At 43.7% G+C, this 12,638-nt stretch overlaps 1 pseudogene; it reads left to right on the forward strand.

The window, feature by feature from the left end:
• Nucleotides 1-10,365: 10,365 nt before the first annotated feature.
• LOC113930535 lies at nt 10,366-11,418 on the forward strand (annotated as a pseudogene).
• Nucleotides 11,419-12,638: the final 1,220 nt, after the last annotated feature.

Below are 12,638 nucleotides of genomic sequence, written 5' to 3' on the forward strand. Positions count from 1 at the left end.
TCTACTCTCCCTAAATTGATCTATAGATTGAACACGATTCCAACCAAAATCCCAAGAGGGGTGCCTGGTGTGCTCAGTCAGTAGAGCATGCAACTCCATCTCCGAGTATAAGTTTGAGCCCCATGTTGTGTGCAAAACTTACTTAAAAAAAAAAAAAAAAAAGCCCAACAGGATTTTTATGGATTTAGAAAAACTGATTCTAAATTTTATACGAAAGGTAAAGGGACCTAGAGTAGATAAAATAATTTCAGAAAAAGAAGAAAGTGGGGAGAACCGCATTACCTTGTTTTAAGGGATAGGATTTAAGCTATCGTAAGCAGAACACTGTAATATTAGCAAAGAAATAGACACATAGATGAATGTAATAAAACAAAGGACCTGGAAACCAAGCCACAAAAAAATGACTGCGACTTTTTTTTTTTAAGATTTATTTATTTATTTGACAGAGAGAGACACAGCTAGAGAGGGAACACAAGCAGGGGGAGTGAGAGAGGGAGAAGCAGCCCCCCCCCCCCCCACGGAGCAGGGAACCTGATGCGGGACTCAATCCCAGGTCCCTGAGATCATGACCTGAGCCGAAGGCAGACGCTTTAACAACTGAGCCACCCAGGCGCCCCCCGACTGCAACATTTTGACAAAAGTGTAAAACTCACAATCCCAAGATCAAGAGTTGCATGCTCCACCGACTTGAGCCAGCCATGTTCCCTTTTGCCCGTTTTTATTTGAGTTATTTTTATTGCTGAGTTGTAAAAATTCTTTATATATTCTGGATGCTAAACCCTTATCAGATATGTATGATTTGCCAGTATTTCCCCCGATTATATGGGTTGTCTTTTCATTTTCTTGATCATGTGCTATGATGCACAAAATTTCCCAATTTTGATGAAGTCAAATTTTTTCTTGGTTGCTTATAATTTGAGTCTTGTTTCTAAAAAGCCATGGCCATATCCACAGTCCTGAATGTTTATATCTAGTTTTCTTTTAAGGTTTAATAGTTTTAGCTTTATACTTATGTCTGTGGCTCATTTTGACTTAATTTTTATATATGATGTAAGGTAGGAGTCCAACCTCATTCTTTTTGCATGTGACTTGTCAACAAATGGCAGTAAAATAACTGAAAAGATGATCGTTTCCTCATCAAATTGTCTGGTTAAGCTTCTTGAGAAAGAGAAATCAACTGACCATAGATGTAGATGCTTATGTCTATACTTTAGATTCTTTTCCATTGATTTATATGTCTATCTTATGCCAGTACTGCACTGGCTTGATTACCGTGGGCTTTGTAGCTGAAATTGGAAAGTGTGAGGCCTTCTACTTTGTTCTTCTTTTTCAAGATTTTTTAGCTCTTCTAGGCCCTTAAATTTCCACAAGCATTTTAGGACCAGTTTGCTAATTTCTGCAAAAATGCCTGTTAGGATTTAGATAATCAGATGGAATCTGTAGACCACTTAGAAGGGTATTACCATCTTAACAATATGTAGTCTTCCAATCCATGAAGACATGATGTCTTTATTTAGGTCTTCTTTAATTTCTTTCAATAATATTTTATAAATTTATGTGTATAAGTCTTGTACTTATTTTTTAAAATACTCCTAAAGATTTTGCTTTTTTGATGCTATTGCAAGTGGAAATCACTTACTTTTCTTATTATTATTCCTTGTTAGTTTATAGAAATACATTAGGGGTGCCTGGGTTGCTCAGTCGGTTAAGCGTCTGACTCTTGATTTTGGCTCAGGTCATGATCTCAGGGTCATGAGATCAAGCCCTGTCTTGGGTTCTGTGCACAGCAGGGAGTCTGCTTCTCTCCTTCTTTCTCTTCCTCTGCCCCTCCCCTCCCCATGCACAGATGCACTCTCTCTCTCTAAAATAAATAAATATTTTTAAAAAAAGAAATACAAATGATATATGTATTTGATCTTGTATCTTGCAACCTCACTGAGTTTTTATTTGCTCTAAGTTTGTGTGTGTGTGTGTGTGTGTGTATGTGTGTGTGTGTCTATTCCATAGGACTTATTTTATACAATCTCATGTCATCTGTGAATAATAATAGTTTTATTTCTTCCTTTCCAACCTGGATGGCTTGTTTTTCATATTATTGCCTAATTGTCCTAGCTAGAACCTTCAGTACAATGTTGACTATTAAGGGATAAAGGCAGACATCTTTTCTTCTTTCTCACCTTGGGGGAAAAGCTTTAAGTCTGGCAATATTCTCTCTGACATCAGCTGTAGCAACACTTTTCTAGATATGTTTCCTGAGGCAAGGGAAATAAAAGCAAAAATAAACTATTGGGACTACATCAAAATAAGGAAGCACAACAAAGGAAGCAATCAACAAATCTGAAAGGCAACCTATTGAATGGAAGAAGATATTTGCAAATGACATATCCAATAAAGGGTTAGTATCCAAAATATATAAAGAACTTATACAACTCAATACCCAAAAAACAAATAATCTAATTAAAAAATAGGCAGAAGACATGAAGAGACATTTCTCCAAAGAAGACATCCAGATGGCCAACAGACCCATGAGAAGATGCTCAACATCAGGAAATGCAAATCAAAACTACAGTGGGATATCACCTCACACCTGTCAGAATGGCTAAAATCAAAAACACAAGAAACAGTAAGTGTTGATGAGGCTGTGGAGAAAAAGGAACACTCATGCACTGTTGGTAAGAAAGCAAACTGGTGCAGTCACTGTGGAAAACAGTATGGAGGGTCCTCATTAAATTAAAAATAGAAATACCCTATGATCCAGGAATTGTGATATCATACTGGGTATTTAGCCCAAAAATACAAAAATACTAATTCAAAGGGATACATACACCCCTATGTTTATAGCAGCATTATTTACAATAGCCAAATTATGGAAGCAGCCCAGGTGTCCATCGATAAATGAGTGGATAAAGAAGTGGAGTGTGCGTATATATATATATATATAGGACTATTATTCAGCCATATAAAAGAATGAAATCTTGCCATTTGCAATGATATGAATGGAGCTACAGAGTATAATGCTGAGCAAAGTCAGTCAGTCAAAGAAAGACAAATACCATATGATTTCACCCATATGTGGAATTTAAGAAACAAAACAAATGAGCAAAGGAAAAAAGAGAGAGAGAGAGACAAGCCAAGAACCAGACTCTTAACTCGAGAGAACAAACTGATGGTTACCGGAGGGGAGGTGGGTGGAGGGATGGGGGAATAGATGATGGGGATTAAAGAGTACACTTACCATTATTTAATAAAATAAAACAAAAAAGATTTTAAAAAAGTTCCATTCTATTCCTACTTTACTGTGGATGTGTTTATTTTGATGATCATGTGAAGTTTGTCCTTTATTCTATTAATCTGCTGTACTCCAGTGTGGCGTGCCTATTCTGGACGTATTTTCCCTCCACGCCATCCCACACTCGGCCTCTGCTCTACATAGGGGCTGACATCTGCAGGCTGCAATTCTTTACATGCTGCCAATCATATTTATTTTCTAGTGGTAAGCTTATTGACATTCATGGGAGAAACTCAACTCTGCCACTGAGAGTCAAATATGTTTAAGTGTCTGTTATAATTAATACAAAAACAAAAACAAATACCTCTGGATTATGAAACTTCCTCTAAATATTCCCTCTCTTTTGTCCTCTTTAAAGCCTACTCAAAAATACATTTTCACACATTTCAGTTAGCGTGTGTATATGCATACACACATAGTGTAAGTAATAGAGTGACGTATTCAGCTTGTAAAATATTCAAGCACTACACATGAAGATATGTAATATACTACCTGTATGATGCAGCTCAAGTGGTACTCAGTGAGAAATGGATAGTCTTAAAAAGATGTATTAGAAAATAAATGCTTAAAACAGCCAGGCACTTCAAGAAGGTAGGGAATGAATAGCACATTCGACCTAAAGAAGTAGATGCTGGGAAATAATGAAGATAAATGCAGAAAATAATGAAATCAAAAACAGCAGGGCCAACTAACACAAGCCATTTTTGGAAATACCTATAAGGTAGACATCTTTGCAATAAAGATCAATTACTAAAGAGAAAAGCAGGAACAAACAAGTTAAATAAATTTGTACAAAATTTAGATGAAGAGAGTTTCTATAAGGGAACGCAAGTTCTCTCAGGATAACCAAACCATAGACAGGGAAATATTTCCACATACAGAGGTATTTCAGCTAATAAGGAAGGAATGAGGGAATGATTATTCTGTGACCCCCCCTAATGGATTAATAGATAGAGGTGATAATCATCGATGACAGCTAACATCAACACAAAGGGAAACCACCAGGCATTATAGGCTTCCTAATGGAAGTACACAGCCTTACCTATGGAGCTTCTACCTCTACCAATCTAAAAAATACAGAGGGCTGAAGGACATGTTGGTTTACCACTGTGAGCAAAATCCAGACTATGGGAAACAGGACAAAATACAAGACTCTTTTTTTAAATGCAAGGGAAAAGCAGTGATATAGAAAAATTTTACAGAATAAGAGACATAAGGGACATAAACAATCAGGTTGTATAGACCATATTTATATATCAATTCCAAAAAACCATTTTTAAAGTAATCAGGCTGTCAGATAAGTATAAAAAAGTAGATATTAGATTCTAAGGACTTTTTTGGGGAATAGTAATTGTATTAAGTTTATGTTTTAGAAACAGTCCTTATATATCAGAAATGCACGCTGAAATACTTAGGGGCAATGCCTTAGATTTGCGTCACATTCCGGTTGCAGGATGGGTGAATAGCGGAGGTATAATTGGAAATGTATTGGTCACACATTAATGATTGCTGAGGTTGAATGTCAGGCATATTGGGTTCATTATACTGTTCTCTGTATTGGTATATGAGTTTGGGAGTTTCTGTAATACTTTTTATTATAAATATCATGCCACTAAATTTGAAAGCCTAAGGGAAATGGACCAGTTTTTAGAAAATATATAACCAAATTCATCCATAAAGAAACATAAAACGTGAATTCAAAAATACAAATGGAAACCAGATTCAAAATTTAAGCCACTCTCACATGTCTCAGATAAGACTATTTTTTTTTTAAGATTTTATTTATTTATTTGAGAGAGAGAGAGAATGAGAGATAGAAAGCACGAGAGGGAAGAGGGTCAGAGGGAGAAGCAGACTCCCTGCTGAGCAGGGAGCCCGATGCGGGACTCGATCCCGGGACTCCAGGATCATGACCTGAGCCGAAGGCAGTCGCTTAACCAACTGAGCCACCCAGGCGCCCAAGACTATTTTTTTTAAAGATTTATTTATTTATTTGTCAGAGAGAGAGAGCGAGAGCGAGCACAAGCAGGGGGAGCGGCAGGCAGAGGGAGAAGCCCCCTCCTTGCCAAGCAAGAAGCATGATGGTGGGACTCAATCCCAGGACCCTGGGATCATGACCTGAGCTGAAGGCAGACTCTTAACCAACTGAGCCACCCAGGCGTCCTGTGAGATAAGACTATTTTGGAGACCACTTCTACCAAATGGTCAGGGAAAATTAATTGCCAGCTTTTGTAAACTTTTCCAAAGCATACCACAAATGCGGGGAGATACTATTCAACTCATTTTTCCCCAGTCAGCTTCCCTTGATTCAAAAACCAAGCGAGGACCTTGCCCCCAATCCCACTAACAGAACACTTGAGCCAAGCCCATTCATATGGCAATAAATTTCTCAAATAAAATAGCATAGTCAAGAGCGCAGTGAACTAAGTGAGCAAACGGGCTGTGTCCAAGGAATGACCATCTGACTTCACACTGGCAAACACTTTCAACTGTTAATTACCTACACGAACAAATTAGAGGGGAGCAAGTGTTATTGCTAGTAAGCATAGAAAAAGCCTTTGAAAGCAATGCAACATGTGTTCATGGTATAAACTCCGGCAGACTAAGAATAGAAGGGAGCTTCCTTTCCCTAAATTCTATTGCAAGCATAGTTAGAGGTGAAATGTTAGAAGCATTCTCATTGAAGTCAGGAACAAGACAGATCTACACTCTCACCGCCAGTGTTTAGAACTGCACTGGAACACAAAGCCAGAGATGTGGAGGTCAAAATAAATATAAGATGTGAATACTGAAAAGAGATAATATTTGTTAACAAGATGACCATTTGCCTAGAAAATCAAAAGGAAGAGGAGTGTGGAATATATTCAAATAGATACGGGACTTCAGAGAGGCGGTATATAGGAGGTCAATATAGCAAAATCCAGAGCCTTACCACACAAAAGCAGTAGCTATTTAAAACATGTAATACATAATATTCCATTCAAAATAGCAACAAAATCCAAAAGTTACCTAACAGGCACTACAAATCACAAAAATGTATGAGATCTTTATGGAGACAAATATAAAATTTTACTGATACATACAGACAAAAATAATCCCAAATAGAGAAGTATATTCATTAATGTGAAACAAAGTATCGTAAAGATGCTAATTCTCCTTAAATTATTCACAGATGTAGTGGCTTAACTATAGTTGCCCAAATGATAATGAAGTTTGTGTTGCTGTCTTCCACTCCCAAAAATCAACCCTGGTGAACTACAGAAGGGAGAATGAAAACAAACAATGATGTATTAACTTCCTCGATCTGCTGTATCAAACTGCCATGAACTGGGTGGCTTAAACAACAGAAATGAACTCTCTTAGGTAAACCACTTTTGATACCTGACTTTAGTGCCTTAACTCTCCCAAACAATGTTTGAATTATAGTCTCCTTCAGTCATTAACCTTGTTTCCTGAATATGCTTCCTTTCCTTTTCTTCAAATTTTACATATTTTAAAGAAGGCTGAAGAGAAAAAAAAAACCCTCCTCTTTTCTATATGGGCATTTGGCTTTATATTTATTATTATTTGTATATAGCATTAGATTCCATCTATCTGTCTATCATTTATCTGTCCTTCCATTCACTCATCCAACTCTGTACTCTCTTTATCTAGCCATAATAATGAAAAAAAGAATAATTACCAGCTGGGAGTGATTTGGGTTGGTTGTTGTATTACAGGTCTACCAATAAAAGACAATAAATCATACTATATAGGGAAGATAACTTTGGAACCATTTGGTTCAACCAGTTCATTTGGTAGAAGAGTAAAGCAAGACTGAAAATAAATAATTTACTAATTAAAAAAAAAAAAAAGAAATGAACTCTTCCAGTTCTAGAAGCCAGAAGTCCCAAATCATTTTCACTGACCTGAAATCAAGATGCTGGCAGAGCCACATTCCCTCTGGAGACCCTAGGGTAGAATCCAGTCCTTGCCTCTTGCAGCTCCGGGCAGCTGCTGGCCTCCCTTGGCTTGTGGCAACATAACTGCAATCTTCAAGGTCAACATCTTCAAATCTCCCCCTGCTCCATCTTCACCTTGCCTTCTCTGGCTTCCCTCTTGTAGGATACAAGTGATTGCACTTAGGGCCCACCTGGATAATCCCGGCTACTCCTCTCCCATCAAAAGATTCTTAAGTTAATCACAACTGCAAAGACCCTTTTCCCAAAGAAGTCAGCATTTACAGGTTCTAGAGGCTGGGAGATGGCATCTTTGGGGGAACATTTTTCAGTCCATCAACAACAGAATCGAAGCAAACCATGAGAAATCCCTGTGTTAACTGCTACCTGTGTTTGGGGGCTGGAGGGAGGCAGCGGTGAAGTTCAGGAGGGATCACGGTCTGCAACAGATGGCAGATGATGGGACAGGTGGGAGGAACATGTTTAAACTTCTGCCCTGTTTCACTGAAGGACTCTGGGGCATCACCTCAGACCACGGACGTCAGTAGCCCTGGGGTGGTATCGGGTATCAGGGCAAATTGGGTTGATTGATGCAGTATGGCTTCGGACTCCGTGCGAATAACCACCTGAAACCACTTTAGCGATTGAAGCCTGGCCTTTACAAAAATATTGTCATCGGATCAAAAGAATGGTCTGAAGAGGGACTAGCAAGCATCAGGGCGAACTACACACACGCGCTGGATAGAGCTACAGAATACACTTCTTAATAGCAGGGAGGCTTAAGAAAGCTGGACATTACTCTACTGGACAATGCAATATCGGACAACCTCAGAAGAGCAGGAACTCCCCAAATCCTGCTGCTCAGCCACCGTGGTGTAGGAAATAAACTTGTAGAACAGAACATTTCCAACGTCTATGTCTTTTGGGTGAGGAGACACCATAGGAAGGCGGGCTTCTTTCCCGAATCTCCACCCCCTGTCCTGGGTGCCGGCGCTGCCCCGTCTCGTAGCTGGCAGGGAGGGCAGACTCTCCCAGAGAGCATCTAAGCAAAGAGCCTCATGAGTGAGGACCGGGGGTCCACCCATCCTGAAACAACAGTGTGGGCCCCACAGAATCCCACCCCACCTCTATGTCAGCCCTGGTCGACGCTGGGCAGGGCTGTCAGGAAAAGCAAAGTGCCCCCCTCATTGGAAGCTCTGGGAACCGGGGCGTGCAGCCTTGACTTGAGGGTGTGCAGGGGGAGAGGGCTCAGGCAGTTCCAGGCTCAAAGCGATGATCCTGTGGGCAGGCTCAGCTGGCCTCCCACCACAGAGCCGAACGGACCCCAGCCCTAATGGGCCTGCTTTCAACCCGGGGAGGCCCAAGGCGGGGTCCTTGGATTTAGTGTTTCCTGACTTCTACCTCTGGAGTCTGAAGGAGATGAGGCTTCAGCTGGGGTGGCTGGACTCAGGTCAGCAAAGGAAGGGATCCCAGACTCTGCTGGGTGTCAAGGCGAGGATCCCAAAGCAACCTCCCACCGCAGCCAGAGGGGTTTTTCACGGGCACCTCCCTCTGCTGTCTGCCCTGTGAAGCTCCAGGCATGGTTGACAGGCAAAGCCTGCCCAACACTCACCTGTCGGGGTCTCAGGGAGATGAGACCATCCTCAGGACAGCAGAATGAAAGGGTCCCAGGCCCTGTCAGGAGGAAATAGGATTCCTGCCTATCCTTCCCTGCTACCCAGGATCTCCAGGACTGACAACAGGGGTCAGAGCAGATTTTTGTGGGGATCCCTGTAGTTCTGACGTGGAGGTATCTCAGTCATTCTCTAGGTGTCAAAGTGAGGGCTCTGAGGAAAGGCAGGGAAGCTCCCACCACAGACAGAGGAGGCCCTGGGAAGACTGGAGCCATGGCCTGAGGGAAGAATTCTCAGGTCAACAGAATATGGGTGGCCTAAGCCCTGTCAGGAGTAGTTGTGACTACACTGAAGAGGACTGAGAATGCCTCCCCACCCCAGAGAGGGGGCATCCCACAGAAACCTGCTCACCCGTGCTGCTAAGCCTGGGAGACCTCCGGCAAAAGTAGCTGGATGTGGCACCTTTTCACTTTTTGTCTCAGTGGTCTCAGGGAGGTCTGAGAAAAAGACATGGGGGGGGGGTGGGATACAGATATAAAACTGAATATCCTGAGGGAGAACTGAAGGTACCCCCGTCCCAGAACAGATGAGCCCAGCCCCTGCTGTCATACCTGGGAGACACTAATTAGAGGCGGCCAGTTATGGTAGGCTAACCCTTCTACCATGGGGTTGCTGGTGGTGGTTCTTCTCAGAGAGGGAGGCCTTCAATCTGAGGAGGCAAAGTCAGGTCAGCTGAGGTAGAGGATGGAGCAGGGCCTGTCAGGAGAAAATATTCATAACATAATGGGCCCTCCTACCATAGACAAAGGAGGCCCCTGCTAGTAGCCCTGGGAGACCCCGGGCAAGTATACCAGATGTTGTGCCCCTCACTTCTTCCTCTGGGGAAAGTCAGAGGAGTTCAGCGGAGTGGTGGGGCCCCGACCCCAGCAGAGGAAAGGTTAGGACTCTGAGCACTAAGAGAACCATCTGCCCCAGAACACTGGGGACCACGCAGAGTCTGGACGCGGCTCTCCTGTCAGCACTGGGGACCCAGGACTGGGTCTGCAGTCCACATCCTGAGCTGCCCCTTCAATTCCCCTTATAGGAGCTCTAGGAACAGGGAGGTGAAAGCTTTGGTCTCAGGCCCATGTCGTCAGGTCAGCATATCAGAGAAGGCTGACGCAGTGCCAGGAGTCAAGGTGAGGTGCACACCCTGAATGCCTACCAAGGGCCCCAGAAGATGGGACCCCACAGTGCCTGACCATCCATGGCCTACTCTCAGCCCTAGATGCCTCAGGCTGTGCCAGCTTCACCCTGAGGAGCTATTTCAATTCCTCTTTCTGTTCTTCGGAAACAGGCCACCCAAGAGAACAGTAGCCCTGTGAGGCCCACGAGCACCACCAAAAAGGAGACCTGGAAGCTGCCTTTATCTGAGCTGTCACGGATGAGTTTCTCACCTGAGGCCACCGATGCTTTTCCTCTGTCCCCAATGTCCGGGGATCCCCAATGCCCACCCTCCTGCAAGCTACCCCCAATATAAGTCATCATGCCTCTGGGTCAAAAGAGGGGGTGCTGCAAGCTTGAGGAAGACCTTCAGGCCCCAAGACAGCCCCAGCGCCTGGTAGGTGTGCAGGGTCCCATGCCTCAGGAGGAAGAAGCCACAACCTCCTCCTCTCTCTGCTTTGATCCCGGGCACCCCAGACATGGTGCCTGCTGCTGGAAAACCAAGTGTCCCCCAGAGTTCTCAGAGAGCCTGCTCCTCCCCCACTGCCATCACAGCCACTCCTTCAAGTCAATCTGATGAGAGTTCTAGAAGCCAAGAAGAGAAGGGGCTCCATCAGAGCCTAAGTCCTTGCTCAGTGATGCACTTAACAAAAAGGTGCCCAAATTGGTACGGTTCCTGCGTGTCAAGTAGGTAACAAAGGAGCCCATCACAAAGGCAGAAATGCTGCAGAGCATCATCAAAGAACAAGGGCCACTTCCCTGTGATCCTCAGGAAAGCCTGTGAGTGCATGGAGGTTGCCTTTGGCACTGAAGTAAAGGAAGTGGACCCTGCCAGCCCCTGCTATGTGATGGGATGCTGAGCGGTGAGCAGGGAGTGCCCAAGACCAGCCTCCTGGGGGTGCTCCCGGGGGTGATCCTCCTGAAGGACGACCATGCCCCCGAAGAGGAGGTGTGGGAAGTGCTGGGGGCCATGGGGGTGTATGCCAGCCAGGAGCACATCATCTACGGGGAGCCCAGGGAGCTCCTCACCAAAGTCTGGGTGCAGGAAGGGTACGTGGAGTACCGGCAGGTGCCCGGCAGTGACCCTGCCCACTACGAGTTCCTGTGGGGTCCCAGGGCCCACGCCGAAACCAGCAAGATGGAAGTCCTATGGATTTTTGCAAAGGTCAGTGGCACTGAACCCACTTCCTTCCCATTTTGGTATGAGGAAGTTTTCAGAGATGAGAAAGAGAGAACCCACGCAAGAGATGCCACCACTGCCACAGCCAGTGAAAGTTCCTGTGTCCCATCTGGCAGCTTCTCCTGCCCTAAGCGAAGTCTGAAGCAGATTCTTCACTCTTCATTTGAAGACAATTCCACATTTAGCGAAGTCTGAAGCAGATTCTTCACTCTTCATTTGAAGACAATTCCACATTTCCAAGTAGTGTAGAGGGGTGGATCTGGAGGCAACACAGTGTATAACACCTTTGTGTCCCTGTTCAACATGGGTGATTTGGAGATTCTACTTTTTTTTTATATATATTTTATTTATTTGACGGAGAGAGACACAGCGAGAGAGGGAACACAAGCAGGGGGAGTGGGAGAGGGAGAAGCAGGCTTCCCACCGAGCAGGGAGCCCAATGAGGGACTCGATCCCAGCACCCTGGGATCATGACCTAAGCCGAAGGCAGACGCTTAATGACTGAGCCACCCAGGTGCCCCTCTTGTTTTTTGTTTTTTAAGATTTTACTTATTTATTTGAGAGAGAGAAAAAGAGAGAGCACGAGTGGGTGGGAGGGGCAGAGGGAGAGGGAGAAGCAGACTCCCCGCTGAGCAGGAAGCCCAACACAGGGCTTGATCCCAGAACCCCGAGATCCTGACCTGAGCCAAAGGCAGACACTTAACCGACTGAACCACCCAGGCGCCCCCCTTTTTTTTTTAATAAGTTTTTGTTTTTATGTAATCTCTACACCCACTGCGGGGCTTAAACTCACAGCCCCAAGATGAAGAGTCGCATTTCTACTGACTGAGCCAGCCAGGTGCCCCTCGAATATCATTCCTTGTAATAGAAATTTTAATTAGCTTCAGAATCTAACTTTATGAATGACAGTGGTCACACATTTATAGCTGTTCATCAGGTTTAAGAATAAGGGTTTTTATATTTTGCAAAACAAATTGTGAAACCTCCCATCTTTTTGGGATCTGGAACAAGATAACAAGGCATTAGAATAGGAATTTCCTTGGAAATGTGAACAGGCCCAGAAGTAAAATCGAGGGGTTCATAGAGGAAAAAACATAAAGGATGGCAACCTTTAGGACTCACTTACCCCTTTTAGTCTGTCATGTAAAATTAAGTGATACATATCAGGTTTGCTTGGCTTATTCAAGAACGTAGGAGAAAGTCAATCTTGAATGAAATCTTTCTCACTGGCTCGTTTATCTGCCAAACATGAATTGAGTGCTTGCTCTTTGGAATGCCCTGTGTTGGTAAAGGGGGGTGCTGGGGTCAGCAGGACACACCCCCACCCATAGAATGGTAGAGATTTGGAGCAGCAATCCTATCAAGAAGATGGTGAGATGTCCCTGAAGAGCTACAGAACAAGGTGAAGAGAAGGA

Source organism: Zalophus californianus, chromosome X, assembly GCF_009762305.2.
Source record: "Zalophus californianus isolate mZalCal1 chromosome X, mZalCal1.pri.v2, whole genome shotgun sequence".
NCBI lineage: Eukaryota > Metazoa > Chordata > Mammalia > Carnivora > Otariidae > Zalophus > Zalophus californianus.